At 26.2% G+C, this 16,185-nt stretch overlaps 2 protein-coding genes across 6 annotated transcripts in view; one reads left to right on the forward strand and one right to left on the reverse strand.

The window, feature by feature from the left end:
- Fas1 (fasciclin 1 Fas1 domain-containing) overlaps positions 1 to 16,185 on the forward strand; it is a 243,167-nt gene that overhangs the window by 65,034 nt on the left and 161,948 nt on the right. The window lies entirely within an intron of this gene.
- LOC148229940 (uncharacterized) overlaps positions 1 to 16,185 on the reverse strand; it is a gene marked incomplete at its 5' end in the record, with an annotated part of 29,863 nt that overhangs the window by 12,296 nt on the left and 1,382 nt on the right. The gene's annotated exons all lie outside the window — the stretch shown is intronic.

A 16,185-nucleotide genomic window follows, 5' to 3' on the forward strand; every position in this document is an offset into this window, starting at 1 on the left:
TTCATTATGATCATCGATCATTAAACGGTTCTTCAATTTTGAGCTTAACGATGATAACGGTTAGTCTTCTAATCTCTACTTCTCATAGTTTAAATTTACACTGTTCATAATTTCATTGTCATAAACAGAAACAGTTTTCAGTATTAGTTTTACTTTCGCATAAAAAAAAACCTTGAACTTTGACACTCAATTTATCTTTATTTTTACTAACATTGTATCTATACTTATTTCATAGAAACACTCATATGAAACAAACTAACTAAAATAATAAATAAAGCAAAATATATGCAGCAAATTTATATACTTTATTTTTCTCATTTGCTAAAAATATAAATAGCGTTGTTAAGGTAAAAATACAAATCTCTGATTTGACATATATTAGCACGTTTATTTCTGTTCAAATACTAACAATCAGTTATATTAACTTTTTTCCATTTCAATATATAGTTATTTTAGTGTATCATTATATTTTCCAATTAATACATATTTACTATGTACCTGATTATATCCATAACCTTCGTAGAATGTCCGATGATTCATACAACTCTTAGAAGTACCTTCATGGAAACTAAATATTTGTTTTGCATACACTCTTAGTAATTGTTTTATTATTATTGCTATAATTATATTTTAGCAGTGCACTTTTCAGCTATATAAGTATTTTTTTTACACGTTTATAACTTTATTTGTCGAATATTTCATGATATTTTTAAATTAAAATATTATTTTATTTTAATTTAATTTAATTTTTAATGATTTAATTAACTAATACAAGAAAAACCTTATTATACTATTATGAATAATTTTTATTTTAGATTAATTCTAATGATTTTTGAAAAAGCACAAGTTTCATTTTGAGTTTTCCATAGCGATATTGCTATTTTTAAGTTTCATTAAGACAGAAAATAATATTATTTGTATATGTTACTGTAAATGTGTATTAACAGAAAAGTTAAATTTTCACTGGCGTTTCAATGAAATCATTTATTTTATTAATTTATTTAGCTTAATAGCTAATTTTTACATCAAACAAATTTTAACTAAACATACATATAATATGTAACATAAGCAGAAAATAAAAAAAGGCTTAATGTTATAATTTATTTCTTAATGCACGAAGGTATTTTTTATTCCATTTAGGAAATCCGTTACAGTTTTACTTTTGCGGATTGTCCTAGGAATATTATTATAAAAATTCACACATCCGTACATAATTCCCCTAGCCGTACCCATTTTCTTATACCTATTCTTTATTTTCCTCTCTTTCTAGTATTAAATCTATATGCATCTTTATTTCTTATTAAATACTTATTAAAATACTTCTGTAACATATTATTTTCTAACCTATATATATATATAATTAATTTTCAGTATTTCTTGAATATTTAACCATTCCAAATCTATCAATCATACTTCTATAACTAGTATATCTATTTTTATTTAAGACTACTATCATTGCCCTATTTTGTAATTTTTGAAATATTTTTTTTTGTTTATACTTATCATATATTTCATTCTGGATAATATACCTATTTTTCTACTATTTTTTTTAATGTAATTACAATTTTCCTTAAAATTTAATTTTGTATCTACAATTACTTCAAAATATTTTATATTATCAACTATATCTATAACTATTTTGATATTATTATCTAACATATTTTTATAATTAATAAACATACATTTAGTATAACTACATTATTTTTTAACCATATTTCTATTATAATTAATTCATTATTAAAATTATCTACAACTTCTTTATTATTATCACCTATGCAATACATTAATGTGTCGTCCGCAAACAGATGTAGTTTACACTTTTTTACATTATTAAGTATGTCAATAATATATAATATAAATTGCAATGGTCCCAATTTAGACCCTTGTGGTACACCGTGAGATATTAATTAATTTTTGGAATATGCATAATGTATTTTAACTTTTTGATTTTTTTTTTTAAATTTTTTACTTTTTGTTTGATTTTTTTTATTTTATCTTAAAACTATTTCACTTATATCGATATTCTTATTTTATTATTTTTCATTATTTTTCTCTCTATTGTTTCGAAAGCTCTCTTGAAATTCAAGAAAACTGCTCCAATGATTTTGATACCCAATCATACCTAAATAAACTTTCACTAGTTGATATGTATTTCTACTAGAAAAAATATAATTTAACTGATAAACGCTAATAAAATTATATAGTGCTCTAACATGTCTATGATACTCAATTTGACAGTTGCATAACGTCCACTTGCTGTTTAAACCCAAACCAAACTTGATTTTGAAACCAGCAATAAATTTAATAATGTATTTGCCGTTGATTTTTTTATCGAGTACTAAATATCTGAGAATAAAATAATTATCACTATGATTAGTATTACTATTTAAAAAAATAATGCAATGAAAAAATTACTTTTTCTACTGAAAAGGTACTATCGAAATATTTTCAATAATTTTTTGATACCTTATGCTTTCCTCAAGAAGTAAAGCTTTTACTTTATGTTTTTTATACCAAGATAATTAAAAGTTTAATAATTTAATATTTTTTAAAGTAAAACGATATGTTTATTTTATTTTTATTTACAAAATCCATTTTATTTTAAGTTTAATATTACATTATAAGTGAGAAAAATCGCCATTCAATAGATCTATGCATAAATGCGAATATAATACTAATATCTCACTCTGACTAGAATCAAACAAAGGTTGGAAACCTCTGCTGCAATCCCTCGCTCTTCTATTACAGGATACATGAATAAAAGATGTTCAACGCGTGTTATCATTACGTCATTATGGCATATCTCTGGAGTAATCAGCGAGCGCCTTTTTAACTTTGACGAACGTCGAACCAAAAATAACATTATACAAATGCGCATATATACATATGTATTTATGATACGTATAATATAATGTGACGAGAATATTCTAAATATGTCGATTATGTATAATTCCTTTGTGGGGTGTGTCATTCAAATTGATTTAAACTCAACTTGATATCCTGACTGATTTACATAAATGGGCTGTAAAATAATTTTTTTTTTTTATTGAAATATGATATTAGGGATTCAACGTTTAATACTTTTAATAATGTAATGGTTTTTGGTTGAACATGACATTCATTCATCGACTATTATTGTTATAAATTAATTGTGAAGATGTCGTGGTAAAACTCGACGACGTTTCTTAGTTTTCAGGCTTAAAGTCCATCGCAGGGTTTCATGTTTTCTCTCGGTTACTCCAAACACACAATAATTTAGTATCGTAGTATGTGGTACGTGCTGTACTTATTTCTTTATGCAAATGAGAATGTGCTGAAACAAAAATATGTTAAGCGCTTCTGTTGCTACGCAGAATGTCCTCATTTCTAGTCAATAATCACATGATTTAAAATCAATTGTCATACCATATTTTTTATATAATATATATTAATTTACAAGAGTACCCTAGTTACACTTTCTGTAGTGTAGAATGCCATGTACTATGTTTAACGCTAAATCTATTTGGAATAGGTATTTACATATATATTTATGTCTAAAGGATATTTTTATAGATTTTTTTGTAGTTCCTCATTTATGTTTTAGTGACATTTGGTGTTAAACTGGCGGCGAAATGACCGTTGAGTGGCTACGATTCAATCATATGTTTTGTAATACGGCTTAATCAATGGTTAATGATTACTAAGCTTACTATCTAAAATATGTTATTGATATAAGTTTAATAATTAATATTTTCAATTCAAATTAATAATAATTTTAGTGACAAATTAGATTTAATTTATACAAATGTAAAAAATTGCCTAGCAATAAAGAGAAAAATCACATTAGTGCCGGTAGATAATTATCACCTGGATAAATAAAAATAGCATATTTACGAATGAGGTGGAATGCGTGAGCGATCGGAATGTATTCGGATGATCGTTTGGAAATTGTGTAAATTTTGGTTTATTGAATAATTTACTTATAGGTTTAGACGTATGGTTATTATCCGTTCTTATATCCCATATCTTTTGTGTATTGAAATAATACAATTCTTTTTTTTAATTTAAAAAATGAATAATGTTACGTTGTGAAAATAGTGCATCTGCCAAACAATCCCACAAATAAGCTCAAGTTTAGTATTCTTAAAAACTAAAAATTGATTTAAATAAAACCTCCATCTATATTACGCATAGAATATTTAAATTTATTTATGATTATAATGTCAATAAGGAGCATTAATCTTGGCGATCCTGGCGCCACTTAATTGCCAGCGATTTGTCCCTGTCCTGTACTACATACGTGCATAAATACTTTCGTAAACGTATTATAAATCTCTACGGGTCTTACGTACACGTCTATGTAACGTTTTAACGGTACGAGAGAGCTTTATGCGCTACCTTTATAGATAGATAGACATTGACGAGTAAAGCCGTATTAAAAGTATACGTTACGTATTGTTATGTGTACCTTGTATCGTGTTACGTGAAAGCTATCGATAATGAGCTGTTTCACTGTGACAAATTGTTATATAACGATGGTTTTCGGTTTTTAGACATAATAATGATGTTAATAATGTTAATATGGAGATAATTAGATTGTCAGCAAATGTGGTTCTACAACCTCATTAGGATTTAAATTGTAATATATATTTTAATTAGTGTATGTAAGATCAAAGGCACGAATAACATCATGAAAAAGTATCATCAAAAGCCTAGCAACAGGCTTTGTACTTTATAGAAGCATGCATAAAAACTAAACATTAAATTAAAAAATATTTTTTCATGGATGTGTATTACTAGTGAAAATATATTTTTAGTGGAATTTCAATGAAATCATGTCGAAATATATTTTTCCGGAAAGATAAATTTCTGCTAGTGAAAATATAACTTTTCTGACAGGTAATTATGTAAACTGAAACGTTTAAAAAAATACGTAAAGGCCACTTGGTAAATCTTGTACACCATTAGCGAAGTTTTCCAATATGTAGTTATGACCACATTAAGATTTTTTTTATTAAAATATAATAATTAAAATAACATTTTAGAAGATTGCAAACAGTTAATTGTATACAAAAATATTTCGAACATTTCCCCACAACTTGTCATGAAATATTAGGGTTTATTCATGACTGTGTTTTTTGTCAATCAAAGAATTAAAAGAGCAATCACTGTTCTTCGTCACGCACCTGTGGCCTTTCTAAATATTTTTACATTTACATACATATAAGTCTGTCATATATTATATATAATTCTGTCATATAGAAATATAGTGAGTACACAATTAAGAGTAATTTTCATCCCTTTTTATAATTTATACATTATCATCACAATTTTTTAATATTTTTTTTACTAGAGCAATTATATTATAATTAAAATAAATGTAATGCTATTTTTATGCAACATTTTATAATATTGTTTTTAATGTGTAATAGTTACAATGATTTAACTAATCTTAACTCTGTGACAAAATTTTTTTATTTGTATATAACATACAATACGCTTGCTGTGAAAAATGAATTGCTTCAGAAGGGTCTATATTTTTGTTCGGAAGGATTCGTTTATTTCATTGGAAACTTATTGGTGGTGATTTTTATTTATAGCCTATAGCTATACATACATGGTTCTATCAGAAGAAATATGTATTTATTGTGTTTTCTGTGCGAAAACCATGACGTATCCACGCGCATCTGGAAAGGTAATTAATCACTTTAATAACCGGGATTTATTTTCTTTCATTCGGTTGCGATTCAGAACGGAGAAATTGATTGGCCAGAAGGCGTTTTCCCTCGGGAAAGATTCGATGAAGTTGTACGTAAAGGAAATAAAAGTACATCGATCAATTTTTCTACTATCTAAGATATGAGACCATATTTTATCATACCCAAGGCAAAATTTAGCCATTTAGTTATTACTATTTTTATTGTGATCTGAATTAATGTTGTTTAAAATGTGTTTCATAATCAACTGAGAATGCAGTATGCATATAATACATATATTTATGCTTGAACGGCAAAGTTGAGAGAATATGATAATATTTTAGTTAAGCTATTCACAGAATAATTTAAAATGCAGAGTTTTAGTGTTATAAACCACATTTGCTTATATTATATCAAACTAATTTCCAACTCAATGAAAGGTAACTCAAATTATAATTTTACTGAAACCTTACATTAATTTTTTGATGACGATTTTGTTAAAAATCAATCTGGGTTAAAATAATAAACATTTTACAGTAAAGCAGGTGCATATGTGATTGTTGATAGCGATTGATTTGTGACCAATTTTCGTGTGACTGTAGGCAAAATATATTAATCGAGACTTTGAAAATAAAATATATTAATAAATCGTATTCTTATATATATATATATATATTATAACACAGTATGGCACTATGGACTACCCAAATTAAAAGACTGCTTTCACACAATATCTTCTTGATAATCCAATCCTACTTAAAAATATATACTTTTAAATTAAGGCCGAAGAAGTAAACAACAAACTGTTCATTAGGTCAATTCTAAAATACAAATTAAGCAGACGTCGCAACTCACATATTGCTGTATAGTTTGTCTGCATTTTTATTTTATGTGTTTTGAAAATATGATAGCTGTCCTTAATGATATTAATATGGACTTCTAATATAAAAAGGCAAATTAAAGTATATTCAAAGCGAATTTTGGTCAATAGGAGAGCGCAAAAGCAATTATCACTTCTCAGAAGGCAAAAATTCACGTCAAAAGCAATAAAATCGTGTTGGCGCCGTCGCAGTGGGAACGCTCGGTAACGAGCGTTCCCACTGCGACGGCGCCAACACGATTTTATTGCTTTTGACGTGGATTTTTGACTTCTGAGAAGTGATAATTGTTTTTTGCGCTCTCCTATTGGTCAAAATTCGGTTTAGATGTGCTTTATTTGATTCTCACTCGTGATATTGTAATAAAAATTCTAAATATAAACGATTGATAATCGAGCGTTTTTCCTATATGGCAAAACTGAGCAGCAACAATTAAAATTTTTAATAATTTTCAATGCCTAATTGAAATATTTCGCATAAAATATGATTTCAGAAAATTAGTCGCAGTGGCTAATTTTTATATTTATTTGTAGCATATGAAGGGTTAACTCATATCTATTATTATTTATTATTTTTTTATTACAATGTTAAAAAATGTATAAAATGCCATTTTTGTCATGAGGCCCGGAATCATGGTTTTTCCATGGCCCGAGTTGTAAAACCGTTGTAGTCTTATAAAGCTCAAATTTTCTGTGTGACCTCTGTATCTAAAATCCACATTCCTCAAATTGACGACCGGAATATTTTGGTTTGTGCCTAAAAATTATATATACTGTTTAGTGACTGGAATTGTGTCAATGTAAAAGAAACAATAATAATATAAGTGAACAATATACTAGCAAGTAATTTGTTAGGAGATAATGTTTATTATTTAATCTAGAATTGTGTCTAGATTAAATTATAATATTATGTATATTAAATTTTTTTATTAAATTTTAATATTATGTGAAAATATTTTAGAGCTAACAAATAAATTTAATCAGCCTAAGCAATATCTCAACTTCTAACAAAAGTTTAATACTACTATAATATATTGAGATAAAGATAAGATTATAATTTATTTAAACATACTATAATTTTATGTTGATTATTTAAAATAATTCTCCAGTGGGAAACTTCCTCAATGTTATTTTTATTTTCTCTTGCCCAAATATTTATTTGCTGTGAGCAAGGAAAAAGAAGGAAATGTATATATATTTATAATCAGTTATTATATAAATAGAAAGATTGCATTTTAGTAATAAAAAAATAAATACTAATAAATAGAGTATAGAATATATACTGTTTTTTTCATGATTTATTAAAAAGTGTATGATTCGAAATATTACTTGCAGTATCATTTAATAAATAAATTATTTATTAAATAAATTTTCAACATAGTAAAAAAAACATAAAAAAAATAATATATTTAATAAAAAATTGATTTGACATATCTTAAAATATTTCTGTGAAAAATAGGTATTTTTATAATTTTAGCCTAATATTTTTAGCTGACGCTAGATCCATTATTATTTATTCTACATAAATATAAAAACCTAATTATAAATCTTATTCTTCAGTCTTGTTTATTGTATTGAATTGTTAAATGTCAATAAACACATATCTTGGTATAATATCACAAATCAATCCACTAACCTTTGAACACAATTTTTATAAGCTCAGACATATGTATACTTATCTTGCATCTCGCATCATAACAACGTTACATATTTAATAGCATTATACATATTTCAAACATGTGATTGAATCTAGCATCCACTTTTTCGAGGCATATAAGATAATAGGATTTATTATTTTTATCCACCCATCTGCTCCTCAAATAATATGAATATAAACGCTTTCGCGCAATCGCACCCTCATTTATGGGCAAAATTTATTTCTATCGTAGCCGCATTGAAACCCACCCCTAAAATATTTCAGTTATCGCTGTGACATTTTCGGACACCATGAAGATGAGAATTTCGGATAAAACCGGATTTTTTTTACATAGCAACGACAATGGAATGCCATAGAAGCCAAATCGAAAATACAATGGCAAAATAAGACCCTAGGATCGATGCTATCGGTGGGCTTCGGAAAAAATTATACATTTACATTCAGCGCGGAAAATTTAACCCATAAAGGCGAAACAAATAAAAGCGTTATAAATCAGATAGGCTTGAGCATTGGAAAGGCGCGGAAGGGTTGGACCCCTGAAATAGGATTCAAATTGCGATTTATATATATAAATAAATTAGGGTTGGTTTGATTATTTAAGCAAGTTTATTTTAAGATTTTTTATAGTTGCAGCATCATCTATGCTATGGAGGAAGATTATGTGTCTGTACGGTTAGAACTGAACGGGGTGATAAACCGTTGTTTTTTTACTCAGTGACTATTTTATATCCTCTGGTGATAAATGGTGCAAAAACATTCGCCTTGATGTACATTATATGTTCGGTAATGCTCACAGACTGATCATTAATTTAGTTTGTGGACGTTTAGCATAGGTGTATAAGCGTAAAAATATATAATATGCATAAATGCAGTCAATATTTTATCTGTTTTGTATATTTAATATTATATAAAAAAAAACATTATAATTATTATAAATTATTAAATGTAAAAAAGACCGTGTGTAAAATAATTTAAAATATTAGTATTGATCTGTTCTCACAGTTTTTGGAAGCATTGTGGTCTAGATATAAAATAAATTATTTTATTTTTTTATAAAGGGTGCATTGGCGTAATGCTGTTGTGCCCTGCAGATGTATGAAACTGAGTATATTTGAAGGAAAAATCCGTATAATAATTAATGTGTATATCAAAACATATTTCTTTTTGTTTTACGTTTCATTTATATAAAACCTAAGATAAATATATAACAATAATATTTTTGTTAAAATAACAGCGTTTATAAATATTTCAACTTGTTTATATAAGTATTCAAGTGAAACATTCACTTTATATCCAGTCATGAAAGCCGGTCTTAAATGTTTAATTTAGCGAATACATTTTTTTTAGTCTGTTTAATAATAAAAAGTATAAAATATTATAATATGGACATGTCGATTTCGAGCTCGATAGGAATCCCTTTCGTGGGGGATAATACCAACCCTCGCGCTCCATTTGGCCCTTTTTTCATTTGCGATTTTTTTGAGTGGGCAGAGTACGCTTATCGCCCCGGGCCCCTCGATTGAGGAGGGCCTCTGCCCTCTCGCTCTCTTTTATGACCCTCGGATTGTTTGATTCAACACTTAAACAAGAAAAAAAATGAAAAACAATTTCCAACATTTTGTGAAACTAGTGTTTGACACAAACATATATTATAATATTTTATATTTATTAAAATAACCACACATAACAGATTAAAATTATATAAACTATACATTATATATGTTTAATATGATCAACATGAATTTATTGATGTGGTAACTTTTAATTGTTTGATATTTTAAGCAATGTATTTTGGTAAATATTTGAATTATTATAATATATGTCTCCCTGCAATACATTGAAGTATTACATATTTATTATGTTACCTTTAAAAGCTCCAGGCCAAAAGTACCCCTTTTTAATACATGCTACATCCTTTGAAGATTAAATATATATAACGTATGACAGTGTTTTAATAAAATATAGCTCTTTAAATACATTTACCGATTCAAAGAAAAAAAAACAAGGTATTTATAAAATATTGAATTATATATTCTTTGATTTTAACCCCTAAGAGTTTTTTAATAAATTGTTTGAAATTTCCAATTTTAATTTATATAATTTTTATTTTAACAGATGACACTGTTTGAGCTTTTTTGTATTTTTTTAGCCAAAACAATAAGTTTATGTGATAATAATATAGACAATAATTTTACCATTAAAATCTCATTTCATTGATATTCACAATTTAGTAAAATTTAAGCATTAAAACTTAAATTGAGATATATTGCAGATACAAATAAATAAATTTATTTAAAACTTAATTTTTGACTCAATATAATAATTATGTACTTTAAAATAAAAAAATGAAATTTTGTGGAATATGAAGTATACTAATTAAATTAGTTTTTTGATAACATAACTATTAGTTTTTGTACAGAGACAAAAAATCCCAGGAACTTATGATTGCTTATCGGTGAAATTGTAACATATAAATACTTCATAGGAATATATTAAGGCATTTTTAATATTTATTTATTATTTATAAACTATATTTGGATTCAAAGTATAATAGTAATAATAACATAATATTATAAAACTTTATTTTTGAAGAGCAAAAACGATTTAAGAATTACTAAGTCATTTAAGAACGAAACATTACTATTTTGTTGTGAATATTTCTGCTGTTGATAATATAAATTCGCTTTCCGTTGATGTTGGCTTAATTGTGAGAGCTTGAAATTTTTAAATATTTAGTCCATTCTGCGCTTGTTACAAAATCTAAATTTATTTTGTTAACTACATTTATTATTTTTTAACGTATAAATATTCTAGTAGTTTAAATATTTTTTGTCACTAAGTCGTTTGTTAAATTCTTCTTCGAATATCAAAGTCATATTACGGAAAATCGTCATCAGTTTTATCTCTATTAATTATTTTAGTATCTGATTTTAAACTATCTAAATTAGAAAAGAGACTTAATAAAAATAAATCTATTATGTTAAGATCACTCGCTAAGCAACGAACTCTTGTGCAGCAACAAACGCTGATAAGTTTGATGAATGGTTTCTCTTTAATTGTGTCACATCTTAATGAACTCAATCTTTCTTGCTCGAAGAACATTCTTTTTTAATCTTCTGTAATAAACACCCCGTCAATACACTGAAAATATCGATCTTTACTTGAGTTTCAAAATTTAAAAAGGACTTACAAAATAATAACCTACAATTGGTGGCAGTAGTTTTGAATTAAATCGACACCTTGTTTTTAAGTTGGAATATTTATCGGGTGTTAAATATAAAAATTAAACCGATTTCTAACTAATCTAGTAAATGGGCTGATTTAAACTTCTTGTTTACTGAATGACTTTTATTTTATATTAACTGATGACAAATTTCGCACACCCTCTTTTCACTTCGTAAAAAGGCAATTAAGGTAAATTTAAAATGCCGTAAAATTCCATTATACAAAAATAATTTTACTATATCTAATGAATTACGTAGTAATTTAACAAAATATCTAAGCGGGTCTAATATATAATTTAAAGCAGATTTTTATATACTAGTTATCGACATATTTCATAGACTAAGCAATAGCTTTTTTGTGTATTGAAATATATGTATAAAAAACCTTTTCCTATTTTTTTCATTATAAATATTTCAGTTGTTAAATGCATTATTGCAATATAAGTATAAAAACTACATCGGCGGCTTTTAAGTCGTACGCGATTGCTTATCTAGTATAATTTTAACTGCGTATTTATATTATGCTGATTTTTTATAGATGCTAAAAACTTATTAAAAAAGCAAAACAATTACTATAAAAAATCGCAATTACTTATTATTGTAGTAATATTTTTTTATTACGCGGCTAAATAACGGAGGGAGTTTTATTTATTATAAATAAAAAAGTTTGCCTAAAATATATTTTCAATTTAAAAAATCTATGATGTAGCTTATTTCTTTTCGTATAGATTATTTGTATGGTTGTTAAGATTATTTTATTTGTTGATTGTTGTAATATAAATTTTATTATAATAGTAAATTGAATTTGGATATGTGAATTAAAAAATTGTCTGGAACCTTTAGCATTATTATTATATGTAAACCGTATTTTGTAATAAATACATATTATGATGGGCCGTCAAACATATTAAAAAAAGCGAAAACACGAGTCTGCTTTAAAAAGTTTGTAAAATGCTGACACAGGATATTTATTTTCCTTGCTTGCTCATCTATAAATCCTTCTGAATTCGTGAAAAATGTTAATAGCACATTTTGACTGACGTAACGTAATTTTATTACCTATTATTTCCCATGTGAATAACGTCGATAGCGTATAATTTGTAAACGTTTTTCTTTATTACTTTACGCAATATATAAATGTAAATTTACGATGCGTTCGTCTGTATGTGAGACGTGCCATAAAAGAAAGCATCGTGCAAATAAAACCTTCAAAGAGCTTCTTAAGCGCTCTCGGGAAATGTATACATTTTTCCTTCGAAATAAAAATATTATTTTATATTTTGCGTATTAGAAATATATTTTTTAATATACATATCACGGTCTTTTGCCTGGATTTTTACAGATGGCTTAAATTTAGACCTTGTCGCTTTATCTTTACCGGCTATTTCGAGAACATTGTCTGGTGTTCTTTCTTTTGTAATCTGCCTTATTACGCCAGTGAAGGGCCTCTTGTCTGTTCTTGGGTCTGGGGGAAAAAATGAACGGGATTTGGAACGTCTCCCACGGGATACAAACACTTACTTTGTCCACATTTAATCTTTCCTGTAAGAAATATTTATGTCGGGATCGAACGGTAATAATCTACGTCGGTGGTTTTTGCTACTCTTTTATATTAAGATACAAGTTTTATATTTTTTTAAATTATTGATGTTTTTATATTTTATTTGACTAATGGATTTCGCTCATTCTGGAGTACCACAAGATCCAATCTGGGAGCTCTGCACTTTTTGCTCCTTATTAACGACATGGAATATTTATTATATGCTGATGAAAGTGTTTCAGATTATTCGCACAAATTTGGATTTTCTAGATCTTTACGGATTTGTTATAATCGTTGTGGAGATGGTTGATCGACAATAGAGTACTTTCAGATTTACTTGCAATCGCCCAAGTTTGCTATAAAGCATTGAAAATGTTCGGCTTTGTTGTATCGCTTCGATAATTTATTGTCGATTCATGTTCTGTATGATAAGCTAGTTAGCTAGAAATCTGAGTGTCGTAAAATACTCCATGTTGTTCGAGAAAATTCAGAAAAAATTCTGATGTATCTTTACAAGTTGTACTTGTGTTTATTTCCTATACTCTATTTGCGTTAATACAGTCAGTTAGGAGCTATGTATTTCCTCATTATTTATAATCAAGAAAGAGATGGCGAGTTTTGATTTATATTTTGAACAAATTTATAGAAATGAAAATCAATACTATATGTTTTCATATATATCAATCAATCGGTGTAATGATAAGTATATCGAACGTATATCCGTATCGTGCGCTTTAGAGCTAACAGTAGGGGCGTAAACCAAAGCTTGTCATCTCTTTCCCAATTATGAACAATAATGAAATTAATAGCTCTTGAACTGACTGTGTTAATGCAAATGTAATATAGTGCATTTTTGCTAGAAGTGTTGTGATACAATTCATTGCATTCTCTGCGAAGCGTCTACATAATTTATTTTATTTTATTTTATTAATTTATTTAGCTTAATAGCTAATCTTTACATCTAACAAAATTAGTAAACATATAAAAATGTATAAAAAATACATAACAGAAAGAAAAAATGAAAATATACAATAATAAAGTCTTAATATTATAATTTATTTCTATATGTACGAAGGTGTTTTTTTATTCCATTTATAAAACCCGTTATATTTTTGCTGTTTCGGATTTCTCTTGGAAGACTATTATATAAATCAAAACCTCCGTACATAATTCCCCTAGCCGTACTCGTTTTCTTATACTTAATTTTCTTAAAATTTTCTCTATTTCTAGTATTATATTTATGTACATCTTTATTTCTTATTAAATACTTATTAAAATATTTTGGTAATATATTATTTTCTAACTTATATATAAATACTAAAACATTCATACTCAATATTTCTTGAACATTCAACCATTCTAATCTATCAATCATACTTTTACAATTAGTTAATCTATTTTTATTTAAGATTACTCTCATTGCCCTATTTTGTAATTTTTGCAACATTTGTTTATCTAATTTATTCAACATATTTAATAGTGTTGCACAATAATTAAAATGGGGCAATATTATACTATTGTAAATTATTTTTTTTGTATTTATACTTAATATGTTTCTTAATCTAGATAATAAACCTATTTTTCTACTAATTTTTTTTAATATGTAATTACAATGTTCTTTAAAATTTAATTTTGTATCAACAATTACTCCTAAATATTTTATATTATCCACTATTTCTATACTAGAGTTATTTATTACTATTTTGGTACTATTATCTAACACATTTTTATAATTAATAAACATACATTTAGTTTTATTCTCATTTAATTTAAGTACATTATTCTTTAACCATATTTCTAATATACTTAATTCATTATTTAAATTATTTACAATTTCTTTAATGTTATCACCTATGCAATACATTAATGTGTCATCCGCAAATAGATGAATTTTACATTTTTTCACGTTATTAACTATATCATTAATATACAAAACAAATAACAATGGTCCCAATTTAGACCCTTGTGGTACTCCATAAGACACTAATTTCTCTTCAGAATATACATTATTTATTTTAACTTTTTGTTTTCTTTTATATAAGTAATTATTAAACCATCTTAAAACTATATCACTTATACCTATACTCTCCAATTTCTTTAACATTATTTTTCTGTCTATTGTTTCGAAGGCTCTCTTGAAATCCAAGAAAACTGCTCCAATGATTTTGTTTGTATCCTTAGCCAACAGCCAATCATTTATCACTACTTGTAATGCAGTTTCAGTCGAATGCTTTTCTCTGAATCCCGATTGTTGTTCACATATTATGTTTTGAGAAGTAATAAATTCCTTTAATTGTTTGATTACTACTTCTTCTATTATTTTTTCTATACACGGTAGCATGTTGATTGGTCTCATTTCTTCAACTTTTTTATTTTTTTTTATTTTAGGTATAGGTACAATAGTAGCAATCTTTAAATTTTCAGGCATTTCTCCTAACGAGAGTGCTTTATTTATTAAATAATTTAATTTAGTTCCTATTATTTCCCATGTTTCTTTAATTATATTTATATCTAGTTCATCAGTACTAGTTCCTTTTTTAAATTTACATATTATGTTATGAATTTCATCTAACGATACTGATTTAAATTTACTAAATTTTACAATTATTGCTTTATTATTATATTGTACTAAATTACTAATCCTTGGTATTGAATTCACAATTTCTTATATGCTCTCAATGTAATATGTATTCATTTTTTCTGCTATTATATAAGGATCTTGATATATATTTCCATTAATTTCCATTTTTATTATGTCGTTTTGCTGAGTTGGATTAATTAATTGTTTTATTGATTTCCACATCTTATTTGGATCATTTTGTATTTCATCTATCAATTTTTCATACCATTTCTTTTTAGCCATTCTTAATACTTTGACTGCCATATTTCTACATTGTGTGTATGTTTTCCATTTTTCATTAAAGACTTTATATTCTATTTGTTCTGTTTTTAATATTTGAAAAATTTTGTATGACTCATCTCTTTTCTTTATAGCACTTTTAACATCATCATTAAACCACGGTTTTGGGTTGTAACGATATTCCTTTTTAAAATTATATTGACTTTTTGTTTTACAATCTACTATATTCTTATAAATTTTGTTCCATATCATGTTAACATCCATATTATCTACATTCCAGTCACATTTTTGTAATTCTAATCTTAATTTATTAAAATTAATTTTTTTAATTATATCAATTTTTTTGGTTTTT

This window comes from Plectrocnemia conspersa, unplaced genomic scaffold, assembly GCF_051122295.1.
Source record: "Plectrocnemia conspersa isolate PC_06_02 unplaced genomic scaffold, ASM5112229v1 ptg000011l, whole genome shotgun sequence".
Classification (NCBI taxonomy): domain Eukaryota; kingdom Metazoa; phylum Arthropoda; class Insecta; order Trichoptera; family Polycentropodidae; genus Plectrocnemia; species Plectrocnemia conspersa.